The following is a 9,821-nucleotide window of genomic DNA, read 5'->3' on the forward strand; positions in this document are numbered from 1 at the left end:
GCGCAGTTTGACACGTTGAGAGAAGTAAATGAACAAACTGCATGGTGTTCGAGGTGATTAACACTATCTTGTTCGCATAATCGTGACGACATCTTACCTGATTGCATGGTGGAATCTGTTGCAGCTAGTCAACAATTTCACTATATCGAAAAGCGACCAACATTATTCGCAGCAAATGCGTTTGGAATGTAATCACGATATGGGAAAACGTTTTAAAACAGAAGATATATTCCATTTTAATACTTTATGTTCTTTACGGACTGCTATGAGCAGAAATACTCTAGAAAGTGACAAAACATTTTTGGTCATGCGAATAGATGCCTCAAATCATGTACTGTAGGCGAACACTTCAAAGCTATGAAAACAACCTTGAACACGAAACAAACATTACACTCACATTCCCTTAGCCAAGCATATTCTATTAACATTCGTTGATAGGAAGTTCATACAATTTCCTTACTGCTTTCTATGTACTGCTGTCAGTAGAAACATACTATAGACACCGACAGAACGTTTTATAATGAGAATAAACGCCTAAATTAATTAAGTACTCTAGCCTAACATGTCAATGCAACTAAAGCAACCTTGAACACGAAACAAACATTTGCAGTCACATTTTCTTAGGGCATATTTTATCAACATTTGTTGAGAGAAAGTTCATACAATTTTCTTACTGCTTATATACTGCTGTCAATAGAAATATACTACGAACCGAGAAAGCATTTTGGTGATGCGAATAAATAAATAAAAGCCTAAAATAATCAAGTACTGTAGCCGACAACTTCAAACCGGCAACTTAACTAACCTTGAAGACGAAACAAAAATTTGCAATCACATTCCCATAGCCGAGCACGCTGTGGATTTTTAGAAATTTCAGTTCAATTTTCTCAATACTAGATTTACTGCTTTCGCATTTTCGGGTGCGGGGAAAAGGGCAAAGTTCATAACAGAACATTTATCCCGAAATTCAGAAACGTGCCTTGAATTGAAGACATTTAGTGACAATTTTTGATTGTATAAAGTCTACGGAAAAAGTTACCAGCAAACGAAATAATTTCGGTACAAAGTGAATGAATTCATAGAATACTCAAGTATTATTGCCTCGCACTTCAAGGAAATTAAAAGAACTTTAAGAAAAAATAGGAGCTAGTGACATATTGTGTTACATAAGCGCAATGATGACTTCGTTACAGCGAATCAGTTTCGCTGATGGCTCATTCTACACGAAAACAATGCTTTCTGCTGCGTATTCGTCCTTAAATTCTGTACTCAGGTAGTCATTAAACAGATTTAACATTTCAGAACTAACAAAGAATTTCAGCAGAGCTGTACAACAACTCTGCCAATTCGAAACACGTTGGTGTTGCTATTGTTGTAATTCTTGATAGGTCATATTTTAACGTGCAGTTGAACAGTGATGTACCGTACGACGGTGCTAAAACACACTAGCATTAAGAGCGTTTCGCTCTGAGGTTTCAGAGGGATTATTGTTGCGAGCTAAAAAAAAATTCAAGTTTAGCATTGCACCGATGTGTTTCCACACTCATTGAATGACACGTTCTCGCTAGCCCAAATGGCGCCCAAATTATATCACCAGCTTCCTGAACCTGCACCGCAAGCACACTTTCCCTGCACACTGCCCGCCATGCAAAAGTGCCCGGTACACTATGCCACTCCACGTGGGAGCGCCCAATTTAAACCCTCGCACTACCCTCCTCCTCGAGCGACCAGCAATGGCTGATCGCACGGGACTGAAAAACCCCGCGCGAAAAGGGCCGCACCGCTTCGCGCTCTGAGTAAATTCTGTGTAACGTGTGCAGGCTTACAGCTTCGAGAACTCAAGTTGCTTCGTTCCTCAGCGACTGTACATGCGAAATTTCAGGCAAGGCAATATTAATTTTATTCATGTTCGGCGGCCGATACTATAAAGAGGAGTATAGAGAAACAAAACAGGTAACAGCGGCCCGCTGTACTCAACTGCGGTAACAAGGGCTTTGCATGAGGAAGGTGCACGGCAATTGGAGCACTATAAGCCCTCATTCTTGACTTGTTACATTTTTCGGTAGTACTGAGCCACAGAGGAGCTTCCAGTATGGAAAAAGCTAGGGTGAGAGCAGCCCCCACTTTGAGCACCGCTAAAGCACAGGCGCAGTGCCTCTTCCGCATCTTCACTTGCATCTCCTTCAACGCAAACACGGTACGAAGCTGTGGCGAGGGAAAACGTGGTGAGAGCTGTATTTTCTATCTTCCCGTAATGCAATGACTAAGGAATCCTGGAATAAAGTGTTGGGTTTTAACGTAGTCATACGGAGTAGACGCGCGAAAGCATGTGTTCATTCTTCGCCTTTTCTTACTGCCATCAGCGGACGTGAGGCCGAGCCGAGGACCGCATAAGGCAGAGGCAAAAAGCAATCAAGGAAGCACACAAAAAGACTACGGTAGCGCGACTGTCGGCGGGGCTCGCTCGAGCAAAGAGCGTGCAAGGTGTCCAATGACGTGATATAAACACACACAAAACAGAGGCGATGCTGCAGCGCAGCATTGAAAGTTTCGCGCGTCACGCTACAGCGGCGTGCGAACGCTCGTGTTCCCTAGGTACTCACACGTACACTAAATCGCATGAGCCAAGCTGTGTAGAGCACGCTAAGCCACACAATATGCGAAAATAAGAACCGAAACCAGTAGCGTTTGGCAACATCATCATCATTCCTTATTCTGCGACGCAGTTACGGGGAGCTGAGTTATAGCCTTAGAACTAGGCAGACAGTGCAGCCGTGCAGCGGCTGCGGCTTTCCTGGCCCCAGATGCGTCGCCTGTAGCTGCCCGGCATGCTGCCCGGTTTTCCAAGCTTTCGTTCGCAGCGCCGCCAGAAACAGATGGTTGTGAGTAATCGCATTTTTTCACCGCAATCATTCCAATTTGCTGACTTTGTAATTGAAACAAAATATTTTGTCGTTTAATGCAACAAGTTTGTGGCAAAAAGGGCTTTATCAATTCTTTTTTTAACGCGTGTAAAGTTAGGCGACATTAGCGCCACCTTTCCGTTCACTGGCGGCGGATTGCGAGTCTCATGTTGGCCGCGCGCTACACTATCTTTTTTAGGACGCTGAAACGACTCTTTGTTGGCGGGGTGCGACGGTTGTGATGTGGGTGCGTTTCTTCAGTTTGTTTGTGTTAAATGTGCGGCCTCGTTAGTGTTGTGGTAGTGTGACTGAACTCGGAAGGTGACAGATGGCTCCAGTGCTGCGGAAGACGTTCTTACGCGCACGCAGTGCTCAAAAACTGCTCTGACGTACTGCACGCAACCACGCCGAGAGCGGCCGGCGCCCGATGCCCGATAGAAGAAACGGCTTGCCGTGAACGTTGACAAATGTAAGTACAGAACTGGAAAATGACTTCTGCGATGTGTCGGGGGTATGATTGAGGGCTGCGAATGCATTTGGGTTGGTCTTCACGTCTTCTTCGCAGTGAGGTGCAAAATGCGGGCACCACGCGATCGTTTGCAGAGAGAAGGTGTTCTGACACGCTCGCTTGCCAACTATGCAACTTTTAACCCGCCGCCTCACGCTGTTTGCGTCAGCTCCTCGGCGCAGGAGTTATGTGATAGAATTTGGTTGCACGCCGAGAACTATGGGGTGCTGCTTGATTCGTTATTCCGACTGAACAGGAGCAGCGCGTGAAAAGGAGACCATAAGAACGAAAAGTGCTTGTAGCGGCGTGCGTCTTTTGATTCTGCTGCCTGAGTGTTTACTGGATAAGGAGCATTGCCCGTTCTACGTCGCAGTCACATCAAGTGCTGTGTTTCTTGATAGTTCTGGTCAACGAAACGACGATTAAAAATAGCAGAACCATTCCATTGCAGTGCAGCTGAGGTAATCGCACAATGGAAGGTTTGTTGTCATTTTATTTTTTTACGTTCACTACATTTATGTCATTCCCCCATTTTCAGTCTGAAGCGATAAAAGTATAACGTGATTCGCGAATAATAGCTTTAAGAAAAGTATGACAAGCTTTGTAAACCATTTTTTTGCTAACTATTGGAGGCATAGGTAATTAATAATTAGCCTCCACTCATGAACACATTGGACTGAACAGCTAGAGGTTTTAATGGGATGTGGCTTCTGTGATGTTTATGAAAGCATGGCTCTAATGCAGCCTTTCTTCAAATGCACCCGCAGTCAAGCCCTGTACAGCTGCTCCACCGGTATCATCACGCTACTTTTGCACCAGCTTTCATCTGTCATCGAGCCAATGCTACCTCAACCAGAGGCAAATGACATCAAGACCTGCTGGTTCAGCCTATCAGCCATTGACACTGGATATCAAGCATGTGCCACTTGTAAAAGGATAGGTAGACAAGTGGGTATATTTTCCTTGTCTTTTTTAGCCTGCCAAAAATCTTCTGGTCCAGGCTCCCTCTCTCTTTCGTTTTTTTTTCTTTTAAAAGAGGACCAAGAGAAAGGGAAAAGATATTGCGGGCGTCATGAAAGCACTCCCCTAGTCAAGTGCATTGTGTTATAGTGTGAAATGCTTTCTATAGTTTTTTCCCTCATGCCTCTCGTGCTTGGAAATCTTGACCACTGTATAGACCAAATTAAAACAATTATCTGCTTCATGACCTTTATACAGCAGTCTAAAAGCAGCAAATAAATTTTATAGGTTTACTTCAGCAGTACCTACCTCTTACAAGGTATGGCATGTTTGAAGTGAACCAGTGATGTGATAGGCATGGCCTAACGGGCAATGCATAATTGAATATTGGCGTTCAAGTGGAGCACTCTGCTTTAGAAGCATATTTGTTGCTAGCATCAATAATTGATACCTTACCAGGTTATCCTTGCATTACATGAAACCCTGCAAAGCTTATATTTTAGCTGTACAGAAGAAAGGTGCTTATTCGATGTCATGAGCATTGCTGAGGTTTTCTTTCACACTCCCTTTGTCACAACTGACTGCACTGTACAGTTGAAATGCATTTGGAATTGAGTATTGGTGCATTGTTTTTTTTATTCATGCCGACTTTCAGTTACTGATTGCATTACACTAGCTGAGCCTAAGTCAACAAATATTGCTCTGACCTTAACAAGACCCCTGGCTTTACTTGAACCGATGCATTTGATGTTGCCTTTCTCCCGTGCCATCAAGGTTTGTAATAAGCTGTGTAAATAACTTATTTTCTTTCTCGAGGTATTTATTGCTGCAATTAGTGACAGGTAATTTCCTAAAGAACAACCTAAGTACACATTTTTATCTTCTTTGGAACACTTGTTTGCTTGTTTCCCTTGTATTCTTAACTTAAACAGATATGAGCAGGCCTCAGCACTAGAGGGATGTGCTGCGGGACAAATAAAAAACTACCAGTGCAGCTGCTCCCTTAGGGGCACGTTTCTGAGGCTTTTATCCCTTGTAGTTCTATGCAGCTTTACTTACAAGTATTGTATCTGACGCAGTGTGTGCCTTAATATTTTGATTCATTTGCTTTAGAGTGTGCCACTCTTGCCCTGACGAACTTGCTCACCTTTGTACTCTTTGTTCATACATTTTCCCCTAACACCTGGTATAGCTCCAAATGATACATTATCTACAGCAACATGTGCATTATATTGCAATGTCTTTGTGCCATCACTTTTGAAAACAAAAGCTGCCTGAATTTTTGTGCAGACAAATCAGAAACACAACATAATTTTTATATTTTATGGCCTGCATGTTATCTTCATATGACTGGAATGGCTAAATATCTCTTCGTGGTAGCCTAATTTGGTCATCATCATCATCAGCCTGACTACACCCACTGCAGGGCAAAGGCCTCTCCCATGTCTCTCCAATTAACCATGTCCTTTGTCACTTGCCGCCACTGTATCCCCACAAACTTCTTAATCTCATCCGACCACCTAACTTTCTGCCGTCCCCTGCTGCGTTTGCTTTCTCTTGGAATCCACTCCGTTACCCTTAAGGACCAGCGGTTATCTTGCCTTCGCATTACATGCCCTGCCCAAGCCCATTTCTTCTTGATTTCAACTACGATATCATTAACCCGCGTTTGTTCCCTCACCCACTACGCCCATGTCCGATCTCTTAACGTTACACCTATCATTTTCCTTTCCATAGCTCGCTGCGTTGTTCTTAACTTAAGCTGAACCCTCTTTGTTAGCCTTCACGTTTCTGCCCCATAGGTGAGTACCGGTAGGATACAGCTGTTGTATACTTTTCTCTTCAGGGATATTGGTAAGCTACCAATCATGATCTGAGAGAATCTGCTATATGCGCTCCACCCCATTCTTATTCTTCTAGTTATTTCCCTCTCATGATCCGGATCTGCGGTCACTACCTGCCCTAAGTAGACATATTCTCTTACTACTTCCTGCACCTCGCTACCAATTGCGAACTGCTGTTCCCTTGCTAGGCTGTTGAACATTACTTTGGTTTTCTGCATGTTAATTCTTAGCCCCACCGTTCTGCTCTGCCTGTCTAACTGGTTGATCATGCTTTGCAGTTCTTGTCCTGAGTGGCTTAGCAAGGCAATGTCATCAGCGAATCGCAAATTACTCAGGTATTCTCCATTAACTCTTATCCCTAACTGTTCCCATTCCAGTCCCCGGAATACCTCCTGTAAGCAGGCATTGAAGAGCATTGGCGAGATCATGTCTCCCTGCCTGACACCTTTCCGTATTGGAATTTTATTGCTGACTTTATGGAGAACTATAGTAGCTGTGCAATCGTTATAAATATCTTCCAATATTTTCACATAACACTCTTCCACACCCTGATTCCGCAATGCCTGCATGACAGCTGAGGTTTCCACTGAGTCAAATGCTTTCTCGTAATCAATGAAGGCTATATATAGGGGTTGGTTATATTCTGCGCATTTCTCTATCACCTGATAGATAGTGTGAATGTGGTCTATTGTCGAGTATCCTTTACGAAAGCCTGCCTGATCATTTAGTTGACTAAAGTCCAAGGTTGTCCTGACTCTATTAGCGATTACCTTAGTAAATACCTTGTAGGCAACGGACAATAAGCTGATTGGTCTGTAATTCTTCAAGTCCTTGACGTCTCCTTTCTTATGAATTAAGATAATGTTAGCGTTCTTCCAAGCTTCTGGTACTCGAGGTCACAACGCACTGCGTATACAGGGTGGCTAGTTTTTGTAGCACAATCTCTCCTCTGTACTTCAACAAATCTGCTGTTACCTGATCCTCACCAGCTGCTTTCCCTCTTTGCATTGCTCCTAAGGCTTTCTTTATTTCCTCCTTCGTTACTGGCAGGATGTCCCATTGCTGTGCTCGACTGCCTCCCTCAGTAACTTGATGATTACATTCGCTACTGTATAGATTTGTGTAGAATTCTTCGGCTAATTCAACTATCTTATCCATATTGCTGATGACATTGCCCTGTTTGTCTTTTAGCGCATACATCTGGTTTTTACCTATGCCCAGTTTTCTCCTCACTGATTTTAGGCTACCTCCGTTCCTTAGAGCATGCTCGATTTTCTCCACGTTAAACTTTCTTATGTCGGCTACCTTGCGCTTATTTATTAACTTCGATAGATCTGCTAGTTCTATCCTGTCTGTGGAGTTAGAAGTCCTCATGCTTTGGCGTTTCTTAATCAGATCTTTAGTCTCCTGAGATAGCTTGCTGGTATCCTGTCGAACCATCCTACCACCTACTTCTGCGGCGCACTCTGTAACGATAGCTGTAAGATTATCATTCATTGTTTCAACACTGCGGTTGTCTTCTTCAGTTAAAGCGGAAAATCTGTTTTGCGGCGACAGTCTGAATTCCTCTACCTTCCCTCTTAATGCTAACTCGTTAATAGCCTTTCGCTTCACCAGTTTCCTCCGTTCCCTCTTCAAATCTAAGCTAACACGAGACCTTACCATTCTGTGGTCGCTACAACGGACCTTACCGAGGACCTCCACATCCTCTACGATGCCAGGGTGTGCACACAGTATGAAGTCTATTTAATGTTTAGTCTCACCATTGGGGCTCTTCCACGTCCACTTCCTGTTTGCTCGTTTGCGGAAGAAGGTATTCATAATCCGTAAACTATTTCTATCTGCGAACTCTACTAATAACTCTCCCCTACTGTTCCTAGAACCTATGCCATAGTCACCTACCGCCTTGTCTCGAGCCTGCCTAATTAGGTGTAACACGTTAATGTCAGTTCCTGTGAATATCATTCAGTCTTCGAATGTGGGGGCAGAATTGAACACAACAGCATGTTATAGCTTTTTCTTGTTCAAGGACGCATTACATTTAGTTCTAGTCTTGTGACTGCTGCTTATGCTATTACTCAGCAGCCTTATCAAACTCGCTCGGAGTGCTGCATTTTAGTGCACATTTAACTGATTGTTGCTGCTCCGTGTTTGATTCTATTAGAAGTTACTATAACTATATACTTTGAATGTTTTCTTGTGCAGTTCTCTTGCTGCTGCATTCTGCCATGGAGAAGGCTACCTGTTCGTGCACACGTCTCATCACTAGGACGCTACCTCTTCCACTGGTGATGCAGACAAGTAACGACAGGGTTAATTGGAGAGGCATGGGAGAGGCATTTGCCCTGCAGTGGGCGTAGTCAGGCTGATGATGATGATGAACAACAAGCAGGCTGCCTGATATTGAGGACAAGTGTCAGGATAGTGCACCAACAAAGTCGCTTAAGCATTTCCGTGCTGATGCATTTTTATTAAAATCAGCTCATAGCTTGATATCTACATCCATGGGAACATTTAGCATATGTTTGGCATCTGTTTGACTTTTAATTCGCTAGTGTTTGCAGCCTTTAATGTTGGTCTTAAGACAGTGTAAGCATTGTTTCACTGTGTGGGATTTTTTAGCTGTTTTGGAGAGATGTGTGTGTATGCATGCAGTTTTTTTCCACGGGTTTGTTATGTGGCTCATGGAACTTTCATGTTACAGAAGAAATTATTTCGTTTCTGTGTTGTACAGGAAAGTGAGCAGTATTTATATGCACCAGGTGTTTCAGGGAAGAATAAGTAGTTTTCAAAAATATGGCTTTTTCTGCATAATATTACCAGTGTTAGCACACACCAGAAAGCCGGTGAGGTGTATTTAGTAAGCTGGTTAACTAATTTCTGATAATTAACTGTTTAACTAACACAGGTTTGCAACTGGTTGCAGTTAGAGACTTTTAGCCAGTTGTTAGTAGTAGCCATATCAGTTTCTGGAATGTACAAAACATGATTACTTTCGCCGCTGTGGCTCGACAAAATTTGGCTGCATCGTGCGAAAATACATGCGCTTTTGAAAGCACACAGGGAAAGAAACCCCTCCAGTGCATGTAACTGCTACAAATCTCTAATGGCAACTAGACGCCTAACTCTGATAGTGAAGGAATCATATTCTTAGCAGTAAACACACACAACACCAAGACACACACACACACAGGACACCCGCTAGACTTCAACTATCTTTACTGGACACTTGTACAACATAAATATGTATCACTGAGCACACGCAGGTGCCTCGTCATCCGTAACAGGTCTAACTACGCCCTGCCCTCTCCTGCAAGGCATACGGTTGCGCCGATAAACAATCTCTTTTTCTGCCAACACCAGGGAAGGAGTGCTTACACATGTCACCCGCCTCTTGAATACGAAAGACTTCGATAATTTTTCTTTCTTTTTTCTCGGCTCCCAGGCCTTTCGTATTCAAGAGGCGGGTGACGTGTGTAAGCACTCCCTCCCTGGCATTGGCAGAAAAAGGGATTGTTTATCGGCGCAACCGTATGCCTTGGAGGAGAGGGGAGGGCGTAGTTAGACCTGATGCCGATGACGAGGCACCTGCGTGTGCTCAGTGAT

The 9,821-nt window shown here is 43.6% G+C and overlaps 1 long non-coding RNA gene across 1 annotated transcript; it reads left to right on the plus strand.

The window, feature by feature from the left end:
• Positions 1-3,077: 3,077 nt before the first annotated feature.
• On the plus strand, positions 3,078-9,381 carry LOC149354025 (uncharacterized). Its single transcript, XR_016291140.1, has 3 exons — positions 3,078-3,372; positions 4,179-4,359; positions 8,421-9,381. It is a non-coding gene; the product is annotated as an uncharacterized LOC149354025 (long non-coding RNA).
• Positions 9,382-9,821: the final 440 nt, after the last annotated feature.

This window comes from Amblyomma mixtum, chromosome 3, assembly GCF_055824585.1.
Source record: "Amblyomma mixtum isolate Tamu chromosome 3, ASM5582458v1, whole genome shotgun sequence".
Classification (NCBI taxonomy): Eukaryota; Metazoa; Arthropoda; class Arachnida; order Ixodida; family Ixodidae; genus Amblyomma; species Amblyomma mixtum.